The 17769-nt window shown below is 41.5% G+C and overlaps 1 protein-coding gene across 2 annotated transcripts in view; it reads right to left on the reverse strand.

Annotated features, from left to right (window-relative positions):
* The window catches only part of PRKCD (protein kinase C delta), a 60764-nt gene extending 47443 nt beyond the window's left edge, over positions 1-13321 (reverse strand). For both annotated transcript variants that reach the window (XM_027640071.1, XM_027640070.1), the window contains exon 1: positions 13197-13321. The gene's annotated coding sequence lies outside the window, so the exon portion shown is untranslated. The remainder of the gene's footprint in view (positions 1-13196) is intronic.
* Positions 13322-17769: the final 4448 nt, after the last annotated feature.

The following is a 17769-nucleotide window of genomic DNA, read 5'->3' on the forward strand; positions in this document are numbered from 1 at the left end:
TCTTTTAGAAACAAAAGTATTGAACTCCATCTGTCCCTTCAGCAAAGCACAGAAAAGGTAAAGAAAGTAGAGCACAGGAATACAAAGTGAAAAAGTAGAAGGTGAGTTTCAGTTCTGTGAGATATGCTCTATTAAGACTGATGTCACCAGAATGTCTCATGTAAAAATGTCTTTTAAAGTACAGAATTTGAGGTCTCAAATTAATTTCTCTCTTGCTTAAAGCAGTATCAAAATTATGTTTTGCTATTTTCACACTTTATCAACAAAAGCTAGGGTTTTTTCAGGGTTTGTTTTGGAGGTGGACACACATACACACACACACCACACACCCCTCAACAGTTGCAATGGTACTGGTTAAAACAGTTGTAGGAGAAGAAAAAAATATCGTCTCCATTGACATTTTAATCAAATATGTTTTCTGGCTAAAATCAGGGAAATGCAATTCTTGAAGCACAATCTTGCATGAAGTAAGAATGTGAGAGCTCACTTATCTCTCTGCCAGTGACAGTGCTACCAAGCCACCTAAATTATGACCACACCGAGATCTTTGTGAGCACATCTACAGCAACAGGAAAACTGGTTATACTGCTTTCAGTCTGATTTTACTCAAACATTGTTCAAAGTCTGGTGAGCCCAAGTAACTCCAGTTACTATCTAACTCCTTCCTGATATGATGGGCTGTACAGTGTTTGAGTATGTGTAGGCAAACCAAAGTCTAACAGCAACAGATAAACTCGGATGTCTTTGCACTAGGAAAGGCTCTAGGCAGGGTGAAGCACAGAGGTTTCTGGCTTTTGGTTGGGTTGTGGAAACAAAACAGCCGTTTTGCTTTCCCTGCTGGGTTACTCCTAGCACTGTTAGCACTGGATGTAACTAACAGGATGAAGTTCATCTGCAATCCCCTCCTGACCCCCTTGATATCTCCCATCGGAGCAGCTGCAAGTCCCTCACGCTGCTGTTGAGATCCTTAAGTGGCCCGTGGCCACCTCACTGCTACCACTTCAGCCCTTTCTCCTGACCTACAGAGAACACAGTGTTTTCATTGGCACAGTTGGAACACACAACCAACCATCCTGAAAACTGTTTCAAAGTCAAAGCTCACATTTTTATTTCTTTCTTAGTATTTAGCAACACCTGAAAACTCAAGAGCCCGCCCAGAGCACTAATGTTGTGCTCCAAAAGGCCAGTTCAGAACATGGACAATTTTAACACATAAATGATGTGGGAACCAGCTCAGAAATGTGTTTATGCATAATCAGAGTCAACCAAGCTCTGTATTCCAGGATCCACATTAAAGGAACAGAAGCAACCAGCCTACTCCCTCTTATTATGTTGTTTGCTAATGACATTATTATTTGTAGCTGTTATTATCACTCAGCTGAACAAACATTTTCATTATTGATGAACATCATATGCACCTGGTGTCATATGGCACTATACATCTGCAAGGAAAAAAAACCCCAATTGTATTGTTTGAACTGGTGGGGAGATGCAACTAATGGAAACATGGTGCCAAGGTCCTTCAGCCAATTCCAAGCTAAACATAAACTACCAGGTTGGTAATCCTATATAGGATGGGAATATTGAGAGTTTAAGAAAAAAATGCTGCAACAGCTGAAGTCATTGCACTGCATAAAAAGTCTGAGAGGTTGGAAGGACAGGCTTACATCTCCCATTCTTTGATCTACAACCTGTGACTCCAACCTCTGTCTGCACCAAACATGCAACAGGAGTTTTCCATAGCTTCTGTCTTCCCTGTCACCACGTTTTGTCTCCAACGGGAAGGTTGCTCCCTGGCAACCAGAATATGCCTTTCTTGCAACTTATCAGATCAAACATTCAGAAGATTTAAAAAGATAAATTCTGTTTAGTTGAGTGCAAAGATTTGCAATCTCAGCCAACCATATTCTCAGGTAAATGTGAGGACAATACGGTGTCGTTATCCCAGTTTTCTGCAAGTGCTTCCAGAGAGAAGCAGTCAGTATCAGAACATGGCTCCAAGTGATACTGAGTAAGTCTAACTGGAATCTGTGGAAAGATTCAGTGAAGTAAAAAGGCTTTTCCAGCTTCTTTTCACAAAGGACAAAACCCTCTCTGTTACTCCACTCGTTTCATCCCCATCTTATTAACACACCTGCTCAGGTAAAAAGTATGTGGGTTCTCCATGTAAAACCTAACTTTAAGGAAAAGAAATCTCTCAAACTTTATAGTCATAAAGTCACAACAAATGCACAAGAAAACTCACAAGTCTCAAGAGTATTTTCTCCAAGATGTTGGCAGAAACATTCGCCTCATCTTAGTTCCAGCCTTGATACAGTATTGTACAGTGTCAGCTACGTGGAAATTTCTCCAGTTTCCACCAGGGAAGGGCTCGGGCTGTGCAAGGACAGAAGTGGGTGTTGCTTTACAGCACACAGAGCTGAGCTCAGCACCATCAGTCCCATAAGGCTGGATGAGAGCTAAGGGATGTCTCCCAGCTGGACAGCTCAGGGCTCACCCTGTGTGAGACGGGGCTGGCAGCAAACCATGGAAGAGTGACAGCACTCAGTGGGGTCCCCCAACCAGATGCCCACACTTGGGCTGTTGCAATAGGAAAAACCGGCAAGAAAATGAAGAAAACATGGTGAAAATGAAGAAAACCCATGTTTGTCTGGGCACGCAGCAGGCAACCAGTAACCCAAACTACACAACACGTCAGGGGTCAAGCAGAAGCAGAACAACTCTGCTATCCAGTACAACAGTACTCTTGCTGTCCTATCTCTTCAGAGTCCCACATCCAGCTCCAAACATTCCCCCCCACCTGCCCTTGCTTCCTTCCAATCCCTCATGCACAGAGCACAGATGGTGGACAGATACACACTACAGTGTTCATGTACAGGCTTTAAAAGGTTTTACGGTACAGAAACTGAGGTACTGCAATGTGCATTTCTTTCGTAGCTTTCCTAACAAATTACTTTGGGAGACTGAATGGTTAAGCAAGTCAGTAGGGGTATTAAGTGGACTTTGGAAAATAAGACCCCGATCAGAAGAGTGTAAATATGCTGCTCTTCATTTACTTACTGCAACTTCACCCACCAGAAGTCCAAATAAGAGCTAAAGGACCACAGGAATAATATCAAAATCAGAGAGACACAAACAGGCCTTTAACTCTTACTTATCAGGCAGTAGGGTGCTCCTAGTAACTAAAGCAAAATCAAATACAGCAGAACAGGGATACATTCTCCCACCATGGTCTGCCTGGGACACCTTGCCTACAGCAAATGTTTTCAATTACACGAGTCTGGTATCCTTTTTTGTGTTTTTAAGATGATAAAACACTAGATATGGTTGTCTTTCCTTTGAAGAGTTTGAATGCTCATACTACTGCCTCACCACAGTGTCTGAGAAGTATTAACTGTACAGCCCAGTTTGGAGAGCTGCTAATTCAAAACAGAGCTGTGTAACTTGCATGGTTTGTTTAAAGCAAACAAAGAAAACATCCCTCTGTTTGAGACTCACCCAAAAATTTTTTATATTAGGATCAGCTTACTTACTGGAAAGCAGCATGAAGTAGTAGTAAGAAAATTAGATTTATAAAAAAAATTAAGAGAGAAAAATACCAAAACCATAATACAACCACATAATTTTTTCAACCTAGACTAGAAATAATGTTAAAATCCTTCCATAGGCCCCCAAACAAGATTTGTTTGTCAATGTGATGAAGCCTTCAAGAAAGTATAAAACCCTCCAGAATTCAAGCTTGCCATCACACATATGATGTGTGTATCAAAATGTTTTAAAAAAATTTAGAGCCCTTTCTTCACCATCTATAGCAGCTTCATTTTCCAGCAAATGACATTGCAGTAATTGACAGTTAAATTTAAGGAACTGAAAATAAAAGCGGGGTTTTTTTTCCACTGACTGACTTGCAATAAAGTCATCACATATGTGATTATTAAGTCTTGTAACAAAAAAAAAGAAGAAAAAAAAGAGTCATGACGATCAAAAGAGTAATTTTCTGTTTGAGTGTGTCCCTTTGACAAACTGAAATCATGCTATGTCATGGCTTTCAGAGTATTTTTTACTTATGAAAAATTTCCATTTTAGGTTATCACAGCCATTGAGTGCTGCTGATAAGTAAAATCAGTTTTGTTATCAACCAGACAAGGCTCAGACAAAGCTGTAGCTGTTCTGGTAATTAATTCCTCATCATTTATTTCACTTGGACAGAAATTTCTTCCTGGATATTTTTCCATTTAGAGTCTTAAATCATTTTACAAGTTTCATCTGTCAATCAAATTGAACTTTGCTGTAGCAGCAGCACTTGTATCCACACAAGTGGCAAATCAGTTTATAAACATTTTGAAATTATTGTGTTTGCATAAGTTTTTGTATTTAACTGCACCAGTGAAAGAGCAGACTTAAAGTGGACTGCCACATATGCTTAGATAAGGCTTAGCTATGATAAACTGACTCAATCATTAAACACCTATGTAAGAGCTCATTTTCTTCACAGAAAAGATGGGGATGATGGGGATTAATTGCTAAATTTGCTATAATCACATATTATGGAAGATGAATGGCTAGTTCATCCCTAGGAAAAAAATCATTAAAATAAAAGACTTCACCAGCTTTTTATGCAGCATTAAGTGTTTTCCCACAAAATGCTGGAAAAGCCCTTCCACCGTTTCAGTGTTTGGGGGGGAAGGTGGGAAAGTAAAATTTGATTCTTAAAGTACGTTACATTCTGCTCTGTGATCCAAGAACAACTCTCGGTCTGATTTTTGGGTTCAGCACTGATATACATACTTCTTATAATTTTTAAAAATAGATTTAACCTAATCTTTACTACATTTAGAACTTCAGTAATTTATACAGTAAAGATATATTTATATGTATTTTACTTATATTTATATATTTACTAAATGCACTAATGTGTACTTTAGTTAGCATACTAGATTCCAATCACTGCTTATTTTAAAAACATGTCCTTGAACTCAGCTGTGCATAAGACAGACATGAACTCCATACAAGAAATGTGCACGAAAGTACATTTCAGTCAAGATTTGGCCCTTTCAGGAAATAGCTATTAGGGTTATAACATACATTAAATTTCTATGAATCAGTATGAAAGACTTCTTGCCAAGATTTGCTTTTTAAAAGGAGAAAGAAATGCTACTAAGTGTTATATTCAAAATCAAAATGCAGTTCTGAGAAGGTGAACACTTTGCTGCAAGAAGTCAGCAGCTCCCTCCTTCAAAGTTTTGAAATGAGGCTTATGCAATGCAGAGTTCTAGTGATGGAAAGGTTGGGTTCACAGTTATTAACTAGTAAGAGAATAAAGAAATAAGCAACAGAACAATGCACAAAAGTAGGAGATTGAAACTAAAAGCAGATTTTGGTCACAAGAGGTCCTTTCATTTGTTCTTTTCTCCAGCTAGGAGTTGCAATAAAATAAGAACAGAACGTAAGGAGAGACAACAAAGGACTGGCCTATTTTGGCTTCTTCTCCATTCCTTAAATATATATCTATATAAACTTCCAAGTAAATAAACATTTCTCTTTGCTTCAACTGCCACCCACTGGAAAAGGAAAGCAACATTAATTCAAATTTCCAAGACCCAAAACAGGTCAGGAAAACCAATCTGACAGATACTGGTACAGATTACATTGAAACTCTGGGGTTGCCCTGAAAATCTTAGTGGTACTGCTAGAAATAAGCAAGCTTGCAAATTAAACTGAAACAAAAAAACCAGGGTACAGCAACAAATCAGAGCTCTACTTCCTCTCCCCACCCTGACTCCTGCCAGTGGGCAATGGGGTTGTATTACAAAAGTTTTGGGGAAGAGCTGGAGTTCATGAAGATGAAAGGAGAGCAACAGGACTGACAGCAGCCTCTGACACACACGGACAGGCAGCATCACACAGCCTGGCTCTCCTCATCACCCTGGGCTGTGATGCCCCTGCAGCGCTCCAGCTCCATCTCCATACTCTTATTGCTGCTCTCTGTCCCACCTGCTCTTGCCTTACAGCAGAAATCAATCAACTGCCTTGCCTATTGCCTAAATGGCAGCTTTGGCATTCCTGCTTTCCCTCATCAGCAACCTCCATATCCCCTTCAATGGACACACGGGGTGTCTGTGGCACAGATCCAATCACCCAATCTTTTAAGAAACAGAGTAAGGCACTTTCAAGTGCCAATGGCTCACTGCATTCAGTCCAAAGCAAAAATGGATGCATTTTAGCTCTCAAATTACCTGGAAGAGTGCAGGTCCATATTAAGAAGCTCTTGCCCCTGGGATGCTGCTTTCTCTGTCAAACAGAAATCTTAACTGTCTGATCCCGAGGAATGGAAGTAAATGTAATCTGAGAGTGCTCCCACGAATTCCCTGACACACAAATCTCCTCTGGATGTTTGGCAATCAGCATCCCCAAGTCATTAGTGAGAAGATGTGAGTTCATGAAGGCCACAGTCATCAGCCAACAGACACATAAGGAAAGAGCTAAACTCTTGTTGAGCAATTCCCAGCTCAGCATGAACACAATGTTAACAGACCAGCACACTGGATGTGAAGAAATGTGATCATCACTGCTCAGGGACTGCAGGAACCAGACTATTTAAAAAAAACAAAGCCAAGTATCCATCAATACTGAAAGCATCTATAATCAAATCTACCCCTTCACCTGCAGAGTTACTTGTATGACTAAGGGTTTCAGATCTAGATTTTAATTTAATCTGAGAATCCAGAGTTTGTTATCAAAATGAAAGATCCTGGCAGCATCTGCTTGATGTAAGACAGCCATCTGTGCTCTCTTACAGAAGTATACATTAAATACATTTTATAAAAATAAATCAGGAATAAATCCTACTTTCACAAGACCTTTTCAGCAAGATATTCTGACACACAACCGTGTTCTTTAGCAAGTGAAATATTTTCTCAACAGGCCCTAATGAAGTCAGTGAGGTACAAAATGCCCACTGTGGTCACACAGTTTCACCAACAAAACACAGTCACCCAGAGGCATTACAAAACATAGTATAAATATCTTGAGATAAAACATACAGGGCAATCAGTGTCATATTTCAAACATGACAGTCTCTCAACACTATTGTACTATGTCTATTTATCTTGATTTTCCTTGAGAATACAACTTAAAAGCGTATGATGAGCACTACTTCTTACTGGCTGGACCATAACTTTCTAACAAACTTTCACACAGGGGACTTTTGGAAAAGGAGGGACTGTTTTTTTAAAGAAAGAAACACAAGATTGCTCTTCTGTTCAAACAAGAATCAAATATAGCCTCATCCTAGAAGAGCATAGTTCAGCCATCAAACAATGTGTTAGCAATAGCTTTGTACTCAGAATTTCCCACACAGAGGCAGAGTGCAGAAGCCAAGCTTAACCTTGAGTTTGGCTGCTAGACAGTTTTGATCATCTTTTCAAGTATCTGTCTATATGTTCAAGCACCTAAATCTTATAAAAAAAATGTGGCTATAAGTTAAAAAAAATAAAAGCTTTACTAACAGAAAGACAAATCCAGTATCACAACCAAAAATCCTTCTTCCCTTAAGCTCGTCCTCATAGTAAAGATTGATGCATTCAATGCACTGAAGTAAATTAAGTATCTTTGGTATGATGAGGAACAAAGTGGTCTTGACAAACACTCAGATTTCATGAGTTCCTTCAGCAGAAAAACTATGGCAAGGCTTACATTGCACTTCCTCAAGAAATCAGAGAATATGATAAAGAGTCAAGTATACAAACAAGGATTTCATTAGATCTGGAATAAATTGGTGTTGATGGGGAAAAATAAAATCAAACACTCAGAAAGTAACTTGACATTTGAGTGCTAAACATGCATGAAGTTTTCTCTCTGTCATCTCATCATTAGCAATTTGTCACACAGCAAACAAGGAGGCTAAACCAACAGAGGTCTAGGCTTCCAGCTCCAAAATCAGTAGCACGAATTACTTCATGGGGAAAAAAGCTGGGGCTGAAGTTTAGATTTACTGCATATGTTTCAAAACATACTGTATTGATAGCGGGGAGCCAGGATTAAACCAAGTCTATAAATACCTAAATCATTTATGAGACTGCAAAAAGACTAAACAAAATGCAAATCAAAGCCACTCATGCACAAAATCTACATGACATTTCAGAGGGTTTCAGCCGTCCAGGAGGTGAGAAACAAGATACTAATTCAGACAACTCCTCTGAGCCCAGTGAGGTGGAAGGGAAGTCAGGCGACAGGCACCTCTGCAGAAAGGAGGGGAACCCTCACTAAGCTGTTTGGGAACAGCTTGTTTCAGAAGGGTCTCTTTGCTCAGTGCTCAGGACCTATTAGCCAGTCTCTTAGGAGCTATCCCAACTCCACTCTCACTACCAATGGGTAAAAGTGAAACCACTTGGTTACATTTCAACAAAACAAAACCATAGTTTGCTCACAACTGTAAGGAAATGCATCAGAAACAGCAGGATATATATATATATACTTTGCATAACTGTTTTGTTCTCAAAAGCAGGCAGCACCTTGGAATTAAAAATAATCTCGTTCTGGGGCATAGAGAGCTGCTGCTGTTTTTTTTTTTTTTAAAGTTTGATGTTTGGCTGATAAAATGGGAGGAGATGGCAAGCACACACCCTCCTGCCTTTGCAGTCAGGCAAGTATCATACAGGGCTAAAAGCTTTATGTGCATCAGTTTCATGAAGTTATCTGTGATAGTCATTCCCAGACTTTATGGATGGTGATTATTACCATATGAGTACCAACTATGCTTAAATATCCTTAAATAAACTTTTCCAGAGAGAGTATTACCCTCAATGGCAAAGCAATTACCAGGAAACACATAATTTCTGCAAGAGGATACCATAAAAAGTATTCTGTGGTTTTATGCATTTTCTTGGCTTGAGAAATATTCATAAAGAATTTATTTTATGGCCTGCCTCTTGGATTTGCAGCTACTGACATAAATCTGTGCCGCATCGCTCCCATCTTTTAGTCAGAAACTGTCAACTCTATTGTAAATCAGAAAAAAAGCAACAGGTTCAAAACACAGCTTACTTCATGGATGTCAGGGCACCTTCCTATCACTGAAAGGCAGATATAATGTCCATAAATTTTAATTGAAAAGAAAAAAAAAAAACAAACCCAGAAAATAACTTGAAACATACAGATACACCCGTCACATTTCCATTTTCCATATCAATGTCACTTGTAATAACAGAGCCTGGTCTAGAACAGACCAGAGATAAATCTTGCATGACACTTGCTGAGGTCAAATTTGTGCAGTTCCCAGTGTTCCTGTGTGCCAGATCCCTCAGTTCTCTACCTTTTCTGGTGCCAGTGGTGCAGCTTCCAGTCAAAAAGGCAGTATGGATAATCTAGGTGGCCCTGCAGAGCTGCAGGCAATACACTGCCTCATACAGAGCAGACTCGGCAAAAGTACTCAAATACCATAAAAAGCTTTTGGGGTAGCTCTGACTTAGAGAGGCAATACCTCTTTAAGAAAGTGTAAAAACTCTTTCGGGTGGAAATGACTGCCTTTGAAATGAGAACACAACACAAGCCACTTCAGCACTATTTTACCAAGGCTGTAAAGAGCTCTCCCAGGCTCATTTCTCTTAATTGCATCTTTGCAAAGTGCAGCCAAGCGGATGCAGAATGATTACTTTTTAATGTGCTACCCCAATGGCTCTGAATGGCTGGTGTGGCTTTCCCCCTTCCCTCATTCCCGCTCCTTGTCCTTTGGCTCCACATATAGCTCTACAGAACCAAATTCTGCACTCAGATTATTGCAGGTAAAGGAAGATTCAGAGAAAAATGACAAGTTTTGTCATGGACCAATAGTTTAAAAAAAATACTGGAACACAAACTGTTTTGGTGCTTTTTAGGCAGCTTTTGGACAGAACCCAATAAGCAGAATGGAGAAGATGCATTTAATGCAAGGATAAACCCAGAGAAAAGTCACATAATCTTTCTCATCAGCGGATGATTAACAGAGGAATTTGGTTTCTAATGAAGTCAGCCAGCCCCCAGACTCCACTGGTAAATCCCTTCTTGTCATCTTTCACATTCAGCTCTGACTCATCTGCAACAAACATTTCAATCCATACCCTATTCCTCTTTGCCTCCGTTCTTTTCACCGTAGGTCAGGGATGTGCTTTGTAAATGCAACGAAGGGGATGGTGGACTCTAGGTACATAAAGAATTTGGACTGCATCATGAAGAGACACACCTGAGTTAGCTTCGGGGACCTCAAATACCTGTGTCAATGAACACAGCACGGGCACACACCTCAGTGCTGGCTGACACCTGTAAACTACTGACACGGATCAGCTGCACTGAGTGAGCTTTGAGACATCCACATGTGCTACAGTCCCACCTCCAGTCCCTCTGCAGCTGCGGAGAGAGGTGATGAAGGGGCTCCTCTTTTTGGGAGCAGCAGCTCCAGCTATGGATGGGCAGTATGTCCCCAGGGCAGAGGATCTGTGCCTCTGCACAGTGGCAGGGTGACAGCGCAGCCCTTCAAATGGAAACAAGGATGGATGGTTAATTTAGACTATTAGGCTCTGAAGTACTCAGACAATCACAGGCTGCTGTAGGTTGGTAGGAACCTTAGAGATCCTCTAGTTCCAATCCCCCGGTCAGAAGCAGGGACACCTTCCACTAGACCAGGTGTCTCAAAGTCCCATCCAACCTGGCCTTGAACACTTCCAGGGATTGGATTCAACCTGAGATGAACTTTAATTGTAATGTCTGTGGCTTTTAGACATCAAAATAAACTCAGAGGCCTGAAAGCTTCTATGCTTTTCACAGGAAATCAGTTATTTTAATGACAGATGGCATCTTTCCAAGTTTTATTGTTATTTCCTTGATCTATATAGCATCAAATAGCCAAGTTCCCTTTGAGAGATTCTTTTAAATATTTCTCTTTAAGAAAAGCAGCTAAATTTCCCAAGTTTTCTAGTTTGGAAATAGTTTCTAGTTCATAAATAATTCCTTCTTTACAGAATATCTTTTTGTCTATCCTGTGTGATCAAAAAGTAAAAATTATTATGCTATTTCACTGTTCCATTCAATAAGAAAAGTATGACCCTACTGCATAATTATGCCTAATGAAAAGGTGGGTTATCATTCATTAAATACAATTTGGAAAAAAATTGAGAGTCAGCTCTTTTCTAGTGAGAACAATACAAGCATCTTCCTGACCAATTATCTCACAGGTATTGACTGAACAGAATTACCATATGACTTATTCATTAACCATACAAACATCACATCTGTGTAACTGAATATATTTCTCTGTGTGTTTGTATCAGCCACTGAGTGGCAGCAATTCCTTTATACCTAAATCTGAATTATGAGATGTAGGATGAAAATTTCAAAGTATTACTAACTCTTGATTCTTTCATGCTGCCTCTAAATTTTTTTGAGTTTAGCACTACATGCAAACAATAATAATTAATGAAATACCTTTATTACACATTTTGATTTTTAAACAGTCAAAATTTCAAAAGTAATATACTTTATTCTGATAATCACACATCCTTAAAACTTGGCTATACTCAGTTTTACAAAAAGTAAAACTATGTGGATCAAGAAAATTGAAAATTCCAGCATTTCGTCATTTATTAAACTAAAGCACACAAGTGTATTTTATTATGAAACCCATGGTGAGGGTGAGAAACATTAAAAACAAAAAAAAAGATGTTTTGCAGCCTTAAGTTTGCTTCTCTCCTTGGAGCATATTTGCAGGTTCCCAGAGGAGTGTCTTGAGGTGACTGAAATCTATCAGTCCAAAGACAAACAGCTAACTTTTTAATATAGCCGTTTTCAGGAACTAAATAAACAGGAAATCCTGCATATACACTTTCTGAAAAAAAGATGATTATAATTATTGCTTAACCACTTAAGAAGCACTTCTTCATAGTGTCATGCTCAGAAAGCTACTCTGGTTTTGCTTGGTTATAGCTTCCTATTTGATTAGCACAACGCTGGACTGCATTATTTGAGAGATAGAAAGCCAAAGAGGTCATTTGCTATTACATTGTTAATAGAGTAATGACTGTACAAGGCCAAGGACCAAGAAAGATTTAAAACGCACTAAAAACACAAATGTATCTACACTGGCTATTTGTTGATATATTAGATACTGCAATTCAGTCTTTAAATGAGTTTCTAAAGCTAGGAAAATATTTAATATGAGAACTGATTCTCCCACACCCATCTGCTCTGTACATTCAGTTCTGCCCTATAAAGTCAAGAGACAGGATACAGGGCAATATTATTCTTGCACATAAATGTCCTGAAAGAGCTTCTGTGTCCAGATCGACACTCTGCTCTGTGCTATCTTGAACAATCTAGAAGCGAAGTGGTGTAACAGTCAGGACCCACGAGTAAACAGATGTCAAATGTAACCACAGAATGCCATGATCCAATTATTTTAATATTTCATACCCTAATGCAAACGGGGAATTCTCTAGTGATGAACTGAAAATTGTTTTTTTAATAGATGCGCGCCTGGCATGTGCGTACACAAAAGCATCAGGCATTCCTGCTCCTTCATTCCTTATTGTCTGTCGCCATTCAGCTGGAAACCTGAGCATGTAAAAGATTGTGCATTTTATCTCCTAACTCGCTGTCGCGCGGAGACCGAAACAGAGTATCAAGGCGGCCGGGTAGGAAAAAAGAAGTTGGCATTGCCAAAGTTGGCATTTCTGCCGAGAGGGAACTCCATGTTTCTGTCAAGGACCGGCGGCGGGGATCTCGCTGCCTCCTCGCACGGGGCACGGTCCCGTCCCTCCCGCAGCCGGACAGACTCTCCCCGCCCAGGGTCGCGCTTCCCCGGGACCGAGCGAGGCGGCCCCACGCCCGGCACCCCCGAGAGGGGCAGCGGGGAGTTTTGGGAGGACAAAGCCCGCAGCCCCTCGCCCCGGAGCCCAACATGGAGGGGCCGCAGGAGCAGCCCCGGTGCCGGGGCAGCCCCGCAGCCCCTCCGGCGGCACCGCCCGGCCCCGCGCCCGCCCCGCCGGGACGAGCCCCCGGGCGCCCCTCGCTCCCTCCCTCTCTCCCTGCCCGCCGGGCGCCCCACGGAAGCCGCCCGGGCCGGAGGGAGCCGAGCCCGTCTCGCTTCCTCCTTCACCCCGCGCCAGGCGGGGCAGGAACTGCCGAGCGGAGCGAGCCCCGCGCCGGGGGCAGGTACCGACACTCACCCGCCTCCTGGGAGCCGTCGGGGGCCGCGGCCGCCGCCGAGTTTCGGACGCTGTCCCGAGAGAGACGGAGAGAAGCAAAGAACGAAGGGAGTGCTGGCGGAGGGGAAGGAGGGAGCGAGTGTGTCCCCGGCCCAGCCCGGCGCTCCCCGCCCCGCGCTCCGCGCTCCGCTCCGCCCACGGGGCGCAGCTCCGGCCGCGCTCACCTGCTGCGGCCGCCCCGCCCCGGAGGTGCCGAGGCGGGTGGTGCTGTCGCTGCTCTGGCTCTTTGCGGCTCGTTCCCCTCCTTGTTCTCACCCCCTGCTCTCCCGTGCTGGCGGCTGCCTGGGGGAACGCCGTAAACCTTCGCTCTGTGCCCAGGGGTGCCCGGGCCGGCCGCTGGCCCCGCACCTCACCTCACCTCGGCGGGCGGCGTGGCGCGGTGATGGGGCTGCAGCCCGAGCAGCGCTTTTGGGCTCGGTTGGCTTTTGGGATATTTTTTGTGTGTGTGTGTTCTGGTCAACTTAGACCAGCGGAGAGCACCTGGGTTTGGGGAGCCGGAGCTCGGAGCGAGCCCCTTGCCCGGTGCAGAGCAGTGCTCAGGTGTTCTCACAGCACTCAGGTGCCCTCACCCCTTTGCCACGCTTTTTCGTCTGGGCTTTTTAATGAAAATATTCTTTAGTGGCTTAAAAATCACGGTTGTTGTTTTATAATGGGGCCAGAGCTGGGTAGGCTGTGGTTCTGTGGGCGCTGCTGTTACCTCAGTGACCTCACTGCAGAGATGGCCTTAGCTGATGTGCTCAAAGTTGAGGGCCTTCACAGGACGTTTTTGGTCCCAGCTTGGGCCTCCAGTCCATGCTCTGCCCTAAGGGATGGGACTCTTTTTTTTTTTTTTTTGAAGTATTGTTTGTGTTAAAATGAGGTGTTGTAGGGAGGGGTTGCAGAACAGGAATGTGCGAAGTGTAAGAACCAGAGAAAGCACCACCATATTCTTGTAGGAACCCAAGGCAGACCTTTGTCATCATTTTTTAACTGATACAGGCCAGGTATAATTGCTCTCATGTTTTTGTCTTAATGACCTCATTCTACTCTAGCTGAAAACAGTGATGAAATTCCCCGAGGCTTTTTGTGATGCTCTGGTAACTGTGGATGTTTCTCCAGGCAGATGCCAGACCCCAGTGTGCAGTGGGAGGTGTGAGGGCATTGCAGAGGCTGTGCCCCAGCTGTTAGATGGCTGCAGAGACATTTCTGAAGTGCCAAATTCCACCCATTGGATGTCGAGATTCTTTACAGAACATTTCACTTGATATTCGTAAGGTAAAGTCAAAGTTCCTCCGCTGTTCTGTCTGATTTAATCTTGGAAAGACTATAATGTATATATAAATCAGCATTGTCAATAGTTGATTTATATATGAAGAATTTAATTTGAAGTAACTAATTTTAAAACAAAATTACCATCAGATGAGAGCTCTAGTAGACATATTGATAATCACAATTTGGGTGAAAGCAAAGGAACAGAGTTGTCTGGGCTCATTTCCTTTTTACTTCTGCTGCAAATTAAGCTATGGAGTATTTTGTATAGATGCATACTCTTATGCATGACTAGGTGTGATTTTTTTTTTTTTCCTTTTTTGAGTTGGAAAATCTAAATAATATTTTCGTGGTTTGGGACAGAATGTAATCTGATTAGCTATGATGCTATAATAAATTGTATGAGGACCCTCATTTAAAATTGTGTAGATTGCTGTTATGCTAAACTCGGAGGAACATTATATGCATGAGCAGTTCATGAATGTTGTATTATAAAAGCAAAACTAAAACTAGTTTGAATGAGAGGAGAAAAAGCAGAAGCTACTTGTGGGTAAGGAGTTTTCCTCATTTCAATACTTCCAGTGAACTTTGGCAAAACAGTGCTTTAAAATACATTTCATTTAATTTCATGTTATTTGGGTATTTAATGGCATGTAAGTGGTCAGAGACAGTCCATTGTCATTTGTGACCTTACCCTCTAACATTGCAGGAAGCCATTTGTTAACTATTGCTGCACTTCAGTTATTTAGAGCACCACTTTATTTCAAGCCATTCTTAAACAAATAGTCTTTTCTCATCTGGACTGTGGAAAATTTTTCGAGGCCTAAAGTGCTTTGCCTCTTATGCCTTTGCTCCGTCAGTGGGTTCAGGTTGAGTTAGGACTGTGTAAAGATGTACAAATTTGATCCACAGGAAATGAAATGGAGGATCTTCTCAACTATTACAGTAATGTGTCTTTAGAAATTTGAGGTGTTTCCTGGTACTGAGACTTTTTTGATGTCTATTTTCTGTAATTTTGCTTTTACAACTCAGCCGTGCAAAAAGCGTGGTAATGCTCTTACAGTTGGAGATTGTCTTTCATCAGAAAAGGTTCTAATGCAGCTCAGAAGGCTTTATTAACACATTTTACAGGCAGTGGGGTTGAGAAGGGGACGAAAATCAGTTCTTACTGAAAAGCTTTTAGCAGTTCTTTCTGTCAGCTTCTAGGTAAATAGTAAGGAATGCTGGATTTCACAGTGATTACAGGGTATTGGAAAGTGAAAGGTCAGTCACAGAAACAGGGATGTGGAGAGGAACAGGGGCACAGGGACATGGACATTACTGTCTGTGACCCATTTTTCTGAAATGTGCCTTTACATATTTTGTAAAAAAGAAAACAGTCTCAAGTTAAGTTGAAACATTTCATGTCTTGGGTAGCTGGAGAGACAACCTGATAACTCCCAAATCAATGGCAAAGCATTGCTTTGTTACAGGGGATCTCTAAGGGGGAGATCAGCTGCAGGAGGCCCTGCTAGTTTGATTTTCTCTTGTATTTTCCCCAACCAGAAAGCCTGTTTTACCTGGGGCCACTTAACTTTTGCCATATGACATGATGGCAGTAAAGGGTGATGTGACTTTGAGGACTCAACGTGCGTGGATAAAAGAAACTTTCTGCACCAAATGTAAGTGGAAAAAATTCTAGTGGAAGTTAAGAACTTGCTCCCTGAAGATTTCAGAGCCAGACTGGTACAAAACAACTTTCCAGAAGTCTGTAATCACTTTTCCTGAGCTGAAGCTGTATCTACAGTACCTGTTACCTTGAGCAAACAAACCTGATTTCAATTCTATGGCAGATACTTGATTTATGCAAAAATGATTACTTTTGCAAAAGTGTCGTTTCAGAACAGAAAACAATGGTGGCATTACTGCCATTTTTTTTCACAGTCCCACTTTGTAACAGGACTTCACTGGTCCCTCAGTCCCAAGCCTAACCACTGAATGCCTGCTCTCATTTCCTCTTTTCTGATAGCAGTGGGAGGTGTGAAGAGTCTGGTCATGATGGGAGTTTCCACCCATTGCCTTCTACAGGGGTCTGTGGTCTATTGTGTAAATTCACTTTTTGAAGTGTTTTGAACATTGTGTATTGTCACTTATTCTGCTTTTCCTTAAGGCTGAGGTGAGAGATTTTTGTTCTCTGTCATGCTTCTCCTCCAGTTTTTCATACTTTCTCCATGAAGGACATGAGCTCTTTATGGATTAGCAATGACACAGGTACTGAAGTTGGTAATGTGAAGGTCTGGCTGCCATAAACATTTGGACTGCTGCCCAAGAGAAACTGGAAATATCCTGCTTTTTCTGAAGTCTTGTAACTTTGGAGATTCTTTTGGTAATGATATGCATTATTTTCTACTGCTTATCTTTGCAGTCTTTTTATATTGACTAAGGGATGGGTTTCTCCTTTGTATTAGTCCACCTGCCAGTTTTTGTAACTTGGAGCTGAGTTGTTTTTTCATACTTTTTAAGGGTTTGCTTCTGTGGATGTTGCACGTGCCTGTGCAGAGCTGTAATTGAGTCAGGACTATCTGCTGGTGGTTGACTGTGGTTAGGCACTACACCGAGGAGAAGCTATCCTGCCTGTGCTTAATTCATTGTGCTTTAGAACTTGCACTTGCATAATGTTCTGTGCTTTGCAGAGTTTAAATAAATGATGGGCTTATTTTGTTTATCCTGAAGGATGAGATGCATGAGCTGTGCTGGGGAAGATCCTGATGTCAGATGCAGTCGTGAGAATTTCTACATTTGTATAAGTAAGTTACTGCAGAGGTTTTTTTGTTATCAGATATGAGTCTTAAGAATTTAAGATTAAAAGTGAGATAAGCTTATGTCCCAACCACTCTGCAGTTTTGCTCATTTGAAAGAACTTTTATGTATGATTCATTTATAAACTAGACAGGTAAATAGTTTCCTGACAGTTTTGCTGAGATGCCTGCTTAGAGCATTGTCAGTTCTTGTGATGTTTGGTGCTTTTAAAGCCCTACTCCCTTGAGAAAGTAACTACATTAAAATCCTCTTTCTTAAATAAAATCTCTTTTTCATGTTTTTATAGAAGATACATGCACGTGTAATCTCAGAGTTCCTAAAAGATTTTTCAATATCTGGGCTACAGGTAAAAGGAACTCAAAATCTCTCAAGGTCTTACAAATACTCCCCTGCTGCCTTCTGTGGTTCAGGGTAGGAGACTGATTCCTGCATTTTGAACATTTGAGACTGTAGTTGGTTTCACCTATTTTTTTCAGAAGAATTTCAG

The sequence above is a fragment of the Corapipo altera genome, unplaced genomic scaffold, assembly GCF_003945725.1.
Source record: "Corapipo altera isolate COAL_440 unplaced genomic scaffold, ASM394572v1 55, whole genome shotgun sequence".
Lineage (NCBI taxonomy): Eukaryota > Metazoa > Chordata > Aves > Passeriformes > Pipridae > Corapipo > Corapipo altera.